At 43.8% G+C, this 11,824-nt stretch overlaps 1 pseudogene; it reads left to right on the top strand.

Annotated features, from left to right (window-relative positions):
* Positions 1-958: 958 nt before the first annotated feature.
* LOC138259727 (nucleoside diphosphate kinase B-like) lies at positions 959-11,234 on the top strand (annotated as a pseudogene).
* Positions 11,235-11,824: the final 590 nt, after the last annotated feature.

Here is an 11,824-nt window from a genome sequence, read left to right as displayed (position 1 = left end):
AAGGGCCTTTTTAGTTCCGATGTCAGGGTCTCCGGCCAGATCCAGCAGCCCAGGGGAATTTCAGGAAACGGTGTATAAAGATGCAGATTCAAATACGAAACCGTTTTTTTCCTTCTGCTGTTTATATCTGCTCGATGAGCAGAAAGGGAATACTTATGGAAATGTTTTTTAATGTTTTGTGTAATTATAGGGAAAACAATCTCTGCAGGCTTGGACATTCTGAGCTACAACTTTTTTTAAATCTGACTTGTATTAAACGAATTCCAGCATCCTTAAGCAACATATCTTAACTGCATTTTGGTGTTTATTTGGCACTAGATAGCGCAATTACGTTTACGGGCGTTCTTTCATATGAAGAGCAACGCTGAGGATTTAAGCATTTTGTGGGAAGGGTGATGGTGTGGCCGTACTTACAAGGAATAAAGTATCTTCTAGTACATTAGAAGGCTATTGCATGTCACCTTGAGTTATGTGAACTTATAATGGAACAGCATCTGCTTTCTTGTTTTAAATGATCAAGGATCTCCTTGGTGACTTGAAATATCCATATAATGTACGACAATGGAGTAGTCTTTCGTTCACCTGTAATTAAGAAATAATGTATCTGCTCAACTAAGTTATTGCAGTTGAATTCTGACCTCTCAATATGGTGCGAGCAGCCAAGGTGAAAGGCATGCCATCGGGAACATCATTCAGCAGAAGTTTAAAAAACGAAAACAGGAACTGGCCTTCTGATCTTTTTTGAATAACAATGTGACCAGTGGAAAGGTATTTATGGCACCGTGTTTTTCCATGGTATAGAATGACCAGAACAATCAGATCTCTGCATGTATCCACACAATCTGAGTCATAACATTCTTAATCTGATTTGAATTAGAATTTTATTTTTGCAAACACATTTGCAGTGCAGGTGATGCTTTATCCATGTCTGTAATATACACAAGTGCAAGATACCAGTGATGCAAGTGGTTTGTGGGAGGGGTGATGGTTTGAAGATGTATTATAAGGAATAACAACCTTTCTAATACATTAGAAGGATATTGCAATTCACCTCATTCTTCAGCCTCCTTTCTCTGTCCATTGTAATCCGCAGTGACAGACGATACTCATGTGTGGAAGGGGGTTCTTTATCCCCTACAGTAGTTCGAGGAATGTACGAGACATATTTGTCACTCTTTAGGATTTGTGTATTTCACAACTCAGAACAGACCTGTTTTCTCCTGACCTGGCTTAATCAGGGAGCCTAGTCAGATCTCCAGAGAAGCCTCCTTGCTGTGCCCGAATAATGGGATAGCCTTACAGTGATCGAGAAGTCAGACTACCTTAGAAGTTATTTAATCTGCAGCTCTAACTTTATTCTAGAATCTCCAGTTTTGTGGTTTAAATTGTGCTTTTGAATAGGCTAGCTTCTGCTTTTTCTGCGAAGTGCTTTTTTTTGTAACTCGGTCCGATAAAAAATGGACTGATGCATTTTTGTTAAACCTTAGTTTTTGTGTGAAGTTTACGTTTAGATTTGAAGCTGACTTGTGTAGGGAGCCCAATTTGTTTACTTCGATGTACACCTTATTATGAACAATGTTAAGTTTTCTGTCACCCTCTTGCCTTCTTCTAGGAACATGTCTGGTAACGGTATTACAGAACGTACCTTCATTTGCATCAAGCCAGATGGCGTTCAACGGTGCCTGGTAGGAGAGATAATCAAGCGCTTTGAGCAGAAGGGATACTGAATGGTGGCAATGAAGTTTATGCAGGTGAGAGTAGTCTTTGGTTTGCGTTTTGTGTACACAATTGATAGGGTCTAAGCATACACCGTAATTGGGTAATGATATACTGTGATATTGGGTGTGAACTGCTGTACTCAGATCACTGGCATGACCAGGGTTGAGTTCTCATCACCCAGGTAACAATACTTTCTTTGCCACTTGCAGGCTTCCGATGAACTTCTGAAGGAACACTACATTGACCTGAAGGATCGCCCTTTCTACTCCGGTTTGGTTTAATATATGGGCTCTGGCCCTGTTGTTCCTATGGTGAGTGTAGAATGGTCTATGATGTGTATATCCCTACTACTCTGAAATTATGGAGTTACTCTTCCATTTAAAGTTTTTTTTTAAATGGCATTTGTGTGCTGACCTAGAATTCCAATTTCCTCATACCAATAAAGATTCTTGAGTTAACTCCAGCCAGCTTCCTAGAATGTGGAATGAAAAGACCAAAGTGTGTCCTAAAAGATCCGTGTTTTATACCCTGAGGTAAACCAGGCCCTAGTTTCTGGGAACTACCTGGTGTAAATCCTCTTGGATGAGCCTGCCTCGGTTTTCAGTGCACAATAGTCTTGCAGCTGAACCAGTATGAACTCCTTTTTACTCGTACATCATGTTGTCCTAGCCCTTTGTTTCCTCCCTAGCTCTCTATAAATTGGTAATTAACATTGGTAACCTCTTTCTAGTTCATAGTCAATATTGTAGCCAAGTTTCTCCTCTAGAATATTCCCTAGCACCATACTGGGTCCAGAGACTTTTTTTAAGCAATGCTCCCGGAGTACAAGTAGGTGGCATTATATGGCTTCATGGTGACTTCATACAGTGTTGTGGAGCTTCACATAAGCCCCACCCCTGCTTGCTGACATCATTTCTTGATCTTTTTCGATTCCCTCACATATAACATTTGAAGGGAAAAATATATTTACAGGTGATGGTGCGACTACTTAACTTGGGACCTTAAGGTGATCAGCAGACACCTCAGTAGAGGTGGGTGGACAGTGAGGAATCTGCATTTAGACTATTCACCAAGTAGCACCATTGTCTGGATATTTCAAACTGAAGATTCCTCATCTTAGGAATGGATGGGACCACCCAATGGTGGAGGGTCCTCCTACATGTTGAGAACCAAATAGGCTAAAGTCCCTCCTGTCAGATAGGTCTCAAGGTGAATTTCATGACAGTGTAGGAAAGTGCCACTGTTGGCATGGCTACTCCCCACTTTTCGCCTGGTGTTGATGCCAACTTTTATTGACGGTGTGCTAGGATCCTGCTAACCAGGTCCCAGCACCAGTGTTCTTTCCAAAAATCTGTACCTTTGTTTTCAGAATTGGCACACCCTTTGCACACAGGTATTCCCTTTGTAAAATGTATACCTGGTACAAAAGGGCTCCCTCACCAAGCACATGCACACTCCCTTTGCAGCTTGTGTATGCTGGTGGGGAGAAACAGGCAAGGCAGTTGACATGACCACCATTTCAGGGTGCCATGCCCACAAGCTACTGCCTGTGGCAAAAGGTAAGACAGCCCTAAGGCAGGGTGCACTATACCACAGGTGAGGGCATAGCTGCAGGAACCATATGCCCCTACAGTGTCTAAGTTAATTCTTGGACACTGTAAGTGCAGTGTGGCCATATTGAGTACAGGGTCTGGGAGTTTGTCATTATGAACTCCACAGCTCCAAAATGGTTTCACTGAATGCTGAGCAGTTTGGTATCCAACTTAGCACAGTGAATTCCCACTGATGACAGTGGAGTTTATTGAAAAAATGCACCAGGGGCATTTTAGAGATGCCCCCTGTATGTTAGCCAAGCTACTAAAGCTGGACTGACTGGTCTTTGCCAGCCTGTTGCTTTCAGACATGTTTCTGACCACATGGGGTGGGAGCCTTTGTGCTCTCAGTGGTCAGAAACAAAGCCTGTCCTCGATGGAGGTGCTTTACACTTTCCCCTGCAGGAGCCGTACCAGCTGTTGGTGAGCATCAAAGGCTCAAGCCTTGGGTTATAGTGCCCCAGGGCAACTCCAACTGGTGGAGTTGCCACCCCCTGGACAAAGCCCCACTTTTGGCAGCAAGTCTGGGAAAATGAGGGAACACGCAGAGAACCGACCATCCCATCAAGGAGCACCCCAAAGGTGTCCAGAGATGAGGTGACACCCCCCTTTGCAGAATCAATACCCTGTGTGACTTCTGGTTGGAGACTGCACTCATTGTCTACAGCTGGCATCTCCCTTTGGTATTAAGGTACTGATAGGTGGCTGAATACCAAAAAGATGCTTGTCTTGCCACTTCAGATGTATAGCCTCCTGGCACAATGTACTACACCACCATACATATTGCTGTACCACTTTAGTCATGTTGCTTGTTAAGATATGTGCCAGCCTTCCCTTAGTGGTTGGTAGTAAGGCTTTCAAGGCCAAACTTTTTTCCTGTCGCTCAGATTGGTGTTTCTCTGCGTCTTAAGAGAAGAAAACTCAGCTGGTTTGTACAGTCTAAGCAAAGGTCTGCTGAACATGACTTGAACCAAGTGGCCATGACAGTAAGGGCGTCATTAAATAGTAGCAGTGGCTCACATTTAGTTTGCCTTGTATTTTGCAAGTCCAGTTGACTTTGGCTTCCAGAGTAGGCAACTGTAAATCTAGGTGTTATCCTGCTCTGTGCACTTTTTTCTGTTAGACCAGATAGTGAGACAAGCTCTGAGGTATCTAGGCCTTTGGCATTTTGCAAGTCAAAATACAGCCCTCCTTTATAAAGAAGGGTAGACCAGGTTTTCCCCCTCCTTGTTAGTGTTAAGACATTGGCTATGATCCTGGAACACGTTTGAGCCAAAGTTAACTTCTGTTGTCTGACAGAGCTGGTTTGAAGGAAGAAGCTGAAAGTCTGGCCGCATAACCACTGGGTGTGCTTTAGTTATTTATTACTGCAGGGCTGGTGTGATCAGGTATTTGTTCTCACTGCCTACTTGAAGGTAGCAACTTTTGCTGTGTCAGTGATGGCTTGGGGAATTTGGGGCCTGCAAGGATTGACAGAACATCAGATTGTTTACGTGATATTGCAGTCTCTTGCCAGATTAAGTGGAGGTATAGAGGCCTGCTTGACTTTCTTGTGCTTATGGTATGTTTTCAACCTACCAGCAGATTTTGAGTGTGACTATCTTTGTGCGGGGCCTAAGACGTGACTGCAATCAAGAGCAGAACCTCTATCAAATGCAGCCTCTTGAGCCTGGCGACTTAAAGCTTTGCCTATTGATCCTAGATTGTCTTTGGGTGCGTAAGGTTGCACTTAATGCCTGAGTTTATGTAGCGCTAGGACCAGAGGCACATGTCGTTTAGGTCCATGACACATTTGTCTCCAGCAGTTTGGGGCTCAGCTTGAATCCTGACTTTTTCTGGGGAAATTACTTTCTTGGACCACTGTTTTTAGCCTGCTTGGGGTCTGTCAAAGATGTGGGTGGAAGTGGAGCTCTGGATCAGTCTAGGGGCACAGGAACCTAGAAATAGTTGTTGGTGCACATTGGATAGTGCTTGTGTGGCTCTTTCAAACTGCTGCAGAACCATATGGTGCCACCTACTCGCACATAAGCATTGCTGAAAGTCATTGGTTACATTACCTGTGGGCACACATCTATTGGTGTCGAAGCAATCTGTTGCAGTAGTTTGTATAGTCTACATGTTGAAAGTAGAATTATGCTTAGTTTGTGTAGGCACTGATGTTCAGGTCTTCAGGCATCTTACATGGTTACATTCAAGAACCCAAACTCTGTTAAGCTGATTCTTAAGTTTTATAACTTAAGTCCAGAAGGATTAAGTAAGCGGGCGTTTCAGTGATAAAGACCACCTAGCAAATAACCTGTTTATGCTCCCCTCCTTCCATATCGGCCTTATTGGTGGCTCTCTCAAAATAATCGCCTGGGTGATGTTTAATAGCTTACACTTGGGCAAACTATTCCAAAATCTTGTCCTTTTCGGTTTGGGTTCTGCCAGGGTCTGGGTACAGTGGAGCAGTGCTTTAACCTTTATTGGCAAGTATACTGTCGCCAGGTGCTGCTGCTGTTATGGATTTGTCAATAGCGTTTGACTATCAATCGACCTAAACTGTGGCAGTTGGATTTGTGGGTTGAAGCCGCATTAGTGAATTTTGTGTGTTAATCACACATAATTTAGTAGTGAGGGTTTGGTTCTACAGGAAAAATGTCTTGACTGTTAACCCCTTCCCTCCTCTTAACCCTAAGGGTACACCAAGGGTTTATTTCAGACCCCACCTGTCATATTAACAACCTGTGCCCCACCATAACCAAACTATCCAGTGATGGTCTTGGGGTCCCTATACTGGTACTGCTTTATGCAGGCAATGCAGTACTTGGGGCATAGACCCCAAGGAATTGCGTACACTGGTCAAAAAATCATGTTACTCGACCTAACAGTAATGTACTTGACCCGTAAACAGGTCTCCAATTGTGATCCTAGGCAAATAGTTTAGTCACCTTGTTCTTAATCTCATATGATAGCACCTATGTGAGCTCAGCATTTCTGCAGTACAAAAACAATCTAGTCTTTAAGTAGACTAAAGCTTTCTGCATGTATCACAAGAATCTAGCCCATATACCCATGAGGTCTAGCCCACATAACCTAGGACTTTAGTTTACTAACAACATTCCCATCAGGGCAGTAGTGTTTCTGTTTTTAATAAATATATTACTAAACCATGATGTGGTAACATACTGTCATCTACACAAGCTCATTCCAAGAAATATCCAATAACCTCTCTGCTAATTACTGAAAACTATAGTGTATTAATCTCTGAAAATTCTGTTTCAGAAAACATCCTTTGCACCTCAACATGTAAAGTATTCTGATTCATTTTCATCCTACTGAAATATTTTTAATCGCACAAAACAAAGGACTTCCAAACTACTGAAATATACTTACACATTTAAATGTGTTCGGAAAAACCTGACATCCTATATCCTTATTTTTACATTTTAAGCAGGCGGTCCCACAGTTCACCTCAAAGTCCTGGAACTCTGCAGTCAGAAGGAAAATAAATTGTAAGAAAAACTGACTTTTGACCTCTCTGTGAACACAGAGCAAATTTGACATAACACTATTTAAAGGCATCTTTTATAGCCCCTCCACTTTTCAACTGAACACAACACCTGTTCAGTGGCAACTTGCCAAAAGGGATGAGAATAGCTCGACCTGATCAAAAAAGATGAGTGGTCAAGTGGATTTTTCGAGCTCTGCTTGTTGAATCATTTAACTCTTAAGGGGGGCTTACTTGACCTGGTCACCAGCTTTGGGGAGTCTCACATTATGGCATGTGGGCCAGACCAGAAAACGTTGCAGATTAATGGTGAAGGGGCACTCATTTGGCACGGTGTATGACTTTAACTACCTGGGTGTTGTTAACAATGCCAGTTTTGGGAACAGCAGATGGGCGTCTAGTCATTTTAATGGTATCGCGCTTCCAGTGTGCATTTGGTGCTGTAGCCTGGGTGAAATCCAGATTGTGTTGAATTAAGCAACTGGTTGGTCTCAAAGTAGCTGGAGAGTTGAACACATCCCTATTTTGGTTCAGGGTGGTGGATACTGCGTCGATGTTAATGAGCTTCCTTAGTACTTTGGTCTACTGGGGGTGCCAGACATCAGCATATCCCTGTGATAGGCTCTCAGAAGACTTTTAGCCATTTTGTTTCTTTAAAGCTATAAACCCTACTTTTGTATCACTATTAAACTATTTTAAAACCCTTGATTTTTAGCAAACTTTGGGATGCATCTCCAGTCTCTTAATGACATTTTGTGGCATTTGCTCCTTTCTAACTGCAACCGTAAGATGCAGGAACTTTAAGGGAGTTTAAGCCGTATATCTTTTCTTAGAAGTTAATCAATCAACATTAAAGTGCATCAAATCGTCTTGAGGTGCTGGAGATGTTGGCTGTTGCATGGTTTGTTCACTCAAATATCCAGGTCTTGAGTTATTTCCAGAATTGCTGGGGTGAGTGGGTGGTCCTGAGGTGCAGTGAAAGGCTGCTCAACGCCTTGGCAGCCAGGCGAGAAAGTGCCTCCTCTGTTGGTTGGTGGATCGGGGGAGTGTATTGGTGAGGAAGCAGAGGTCAGGAGTTTGCTGATGGATGCTTTTTCTTCATTGTGCAGGGCTTTGTGCGTGGGTCAGCATCTTTAACTGGTATCTCTTCTGGATCGGGAGTCAGTGTGGCTTCTTGAGGTGGGGTGTGATGTGGGTTCTTTTGATGAGGATGAGCTGCTGCTGACTTTCATAGGGTCACTGAATTTTTTTAATTCATCAAATAGTAATGCATTTTATATTTCATTTTTAATGTCTATTTTGCCTATGTAACTGTTAAGCTTTTTTTATGTATGTACCTTTTTTATAGCCTCGGTAAGTTGGACAAAGTAACTTGGCTTGACTACCAGCAGACTCTGGCCTTTCACATGACCAAATCTTAACTTGTCAACAGCCATCCATCTGGCCACAAAGAACAGACTAGGTCTTCCATGGCTGTTTACCATCTTGCACAGTGCAGTCTGTGCACGTTCCGCTAGAGAACAGTGTCTTTCCAGATGCATATCATGCTTGGAGACTTGTAGAGCAGCCACAGTCTACACCACAATTAATTTTGTAAGGATTTTTCTGGCAAGATGCATCATTGATCCTTTATTTGAATCACCACTAACTTTCTCCTTCAAGTTTGCCCTGGCAAGTTTTAATTCCCTTTTGGGAGGGAGGAGGGGGGTATCTGGGGGAGTGCTATCCGTACTCTAGTTGGGAGGGACCGCAAAAGAGCAAGTACAGGCATCAAAATCCTGTATTTATTTCTGCTCTGCCTACCTTTGTGTAGGCATATGCTGCTCCGCAACTATTCAGCACATGACAAACATGGGAACTGGGGCTCGGATTGACTGCACAGGTAAGATGGAGCCTCCATGCAAGCTGATCTGTTGTACTTGATACTTGCGCATACGGGGACATCTCTTCAGTCTCGCATTCAGTGGAGTAAAAGCAGCACCATGTATTAGAATCACCCTTATAATGTTTTGCAGTTCTAACAAACTTTAATGTTTCCCATGTGATTGCTTGGGTAGTTTAACTTGAGAATTCACTCCACGTGAATGCCATACATTTACTGGTAGAATATGTACAGTAGGAGCTCTGTGCAGTGGAATTCCAGTGGACAAACACGATGGGTCGTGTTTAATTGACCATGTGACAATTATTTTTTGCTTGAAGGTTACTGCTTACTTTTTTCAGGTCTGGGAAGGATTTAATGTGGTGAAGACTGGCAGGGTAATGCTGGGAGAGACCAACCCTGTTGATTCCAGGCCTGGGACCATCCGGGGAGACTTCTGCGTCCATGTTGGCAGGTACGTGATGAAAATGGTGTGCATGTGGCCCAGGGAGGAACGTCTTTGCGGGCATCAAATGAGTCACTCACTCCCTGTGGATATGAACACATGATGAAAAGGTTTCCCTGAAGAGGGCTTCCCTCTGTATTTTTGTCATTGCTCTCATGTGATTAATTGCCGCTGTAAGAATGTGCTGTTCTGGTACAGAGGACTAATTAATGCATTTACTCCCCTCCCCCCCCCCCCCCTTTCCGGGAATAGTCTCCTTGGCCCCAGAGTGCACGGCCAGTAAAAAAAACCACTCCAAACGAGAACACGATTGACTTAATACAAAGTGTGTAGTTTTAAAGAATTGCAGGTGAGACTGACCACGCAATGGAGACTTGCATTATTTGCGCTAGTGCTGCGTTTATGGGAGTGTTGGTTTTATTCGATTGTAGTCTGTTAAAGGCAGCTTACTCGCGGGCTTTTCTGGCAGTTGCTGGCTAGTGTGTTCTGATTCCAGATTGGTTGGCCTCCCTTAAACCCCAACCCGCCTGCCCCCGGCCCCCACACAGCTTTTTTCCTTTTCAGTTTTCCTTGTTGCAGAGACATTTACTTTGATAATTCAGTGGCAGCCATCCTTTCAGACTCCTCGTAAGCAGATTGGAACAATGTGTACAGGGAACGGGCATCTGTTTTTATCTCCTGCTTTATGTAAAGTGTTTAGGCTTTGTCGACTTGCTTGTTTAACAAGCCTTTTCCCTCTAAGATAAGCATATTCCCGAAGCTGGATGGTGGAGACCCCGCCTTTAAAGCAGGGGCAAAGTAGATGAGGCTCCGTTAGAAATTCACTTGGCTCTTTTGCTAAGAGTAGCTTTTTTTTTCAAAGTGAAAAAGATTTTGAGCTGAGGCCTGCCTCTGGTCTTCTGTTATCACTATCCAGTGCGCTGAGCAAGTTGCCCCCTCCACCCCCAGTGGTCCTTCTTGATAGATCTAACCAATGAGTGCCAGAAGGGAGGTAGACACCTGTTAGCAGTCTGCCAACAGCTCCATTTTCATAGAGATTGGACGACAGATTTAAGGTGTTGTAACAGAATTGCCAGTGTTTGTATGATCAGTTCCTTTGTAGTATTGTGTTGTGCATAGATTAAAGTACCTTTTTGTAAACTGAGTTGGAACAGTCGGTTCTAGAGCTGGTGATTGGGTTTTAAGCTCGTGCTTTTCAATTAGTCATGAGGGCTGTGATTATGTATCGCAGTCACTTGCTGAGGGCGTATTTGGCCCAGTTTGCAGAACCATAGCAGCGCGGACGGACTCCGGGACAGCGTAGGCAAATTACCCCTGTTCCCATGGCAGAGGCCTTGCAGCCATGTTTGCCCACCACCCCACTAGAACACTGCCTGATATGGAAAGGACTGCCATGCGAGGCTGATTTGAAACCGGCTCGTTCAAATCGCATCTCAGTTAAGTGAACAATGAAAGCTTATCTATTTGTGGTGTGGTTTTTTCCATTCTTATTTCAACTCTTTCCCTAGTAGTCCAACCTTAAGCTTTTTGTGTGGGATGACGGTAAATTAATACACGCTCATCAATCTCTTCTGCCTCCTAGTCCCTTTATTGCTGACTGTGGGCACGGACCTATCTTGTTCTGATGCAGGCAGGTTACTTGAACGAAACCATCCAAGATGTTAAAACTACTTGTATCGAAAGCAGTTTTTACCAAGCCCACATGTCTATCAATTTGCTGTTTTTTCCAGTATGTGTAGTCTTCAGGTTTCGCATATCTGCACTGTCCTCGGTTTTGTGAACCCTTCAAACTGTCGTAATGGTGTGCATCAAATGTAGGTGCTGCTCTTTGCACTCTAATGTCTGTTTCCTCCCATAGGAACATATGCCATGGCAGTGACTCTGTGGAAAGTGCCAAAAAGGAGATCAACTTGTGGTTCAAGCCAGAAGAGCTGATTTCTTACACTAGCTGTGCCAACGAATGGATCAACGAGGGGAACTGAGGCAAAGGGTCCCATCATTGCCTCTTCGTTTAAAGATCATTCCCTTGGGGGAGCACCTTAAGCTTTTTATTGCCTTGTATTTCTCAGCTCGAAGCAATTTGTAATAAACACTTTGCCGGGCGTCTTTGCTTTTATGGGTGTTTTGTGACCTCGCATGTTCTTGTTTAGTTGGGTGCAATTAAACAGAAGTTTAAAAGGGTGATCAGTTATTTTTTAAAGTTCTTTATTGGTATTTCAATGTGTCAGCAATGGTAAGACTGACAACAGCATGTGCGCTACAAACCTTGCTACGGGGAAGGTCCTGTGTGGGGCCCCAACTGGTGCCGTCTCGCTTTATGTGGATAACGCCCTAGCGTACGAGAGACCACACAACAGCTGCCTATTTTTTTGGTTTCTTGGATCTCTGGAACCAAGACAAGTCTCAAACTGAACTAGGGCAACTCCTGTCTTTCCCCCGCGGAGGGTTTAACACATGGCTGCAGAAGACTTGGAGACTGACCGCCTAACTTGGCAATATGAGATGCTCTGCTACCGTGGGGGGGGTGAATGGTCAGACCTTCTTGACAGGAACTATGGCAGGAGCCCGACGTCACTGCAGCTGTCCTGGAGCCTCTGGATGCAATAGCCCTTGTTCTTCCCCCTGCCTGCCCCCTTGCAATATATTTTAAAAATGCTGATACCACCACACCTTCTATTACTTTGTAGCAGTGCCAG

This window comes from Pleurodeles waltl, chromosome 9 (assembly GCF_031143425.1).
Source record: "Pleurodeles waltl isolate 20211129_DDA chromosome 9, aPleWal1.hap1.20221129, whole genome shotgun sequence".
In the NCBI taxonomy this organism is placed as follows: domain Eukaryota; kingdom Metazoa; phylum Chordata; class Amphibia; order Caudata; family Salamandridae; genus Pleurodeles; species Pleurodeles waltl.
Note: the sequence above shows the minus strand (reverse complement) of the source record. Positions and strands in the feature narration are given on the sequence as shown.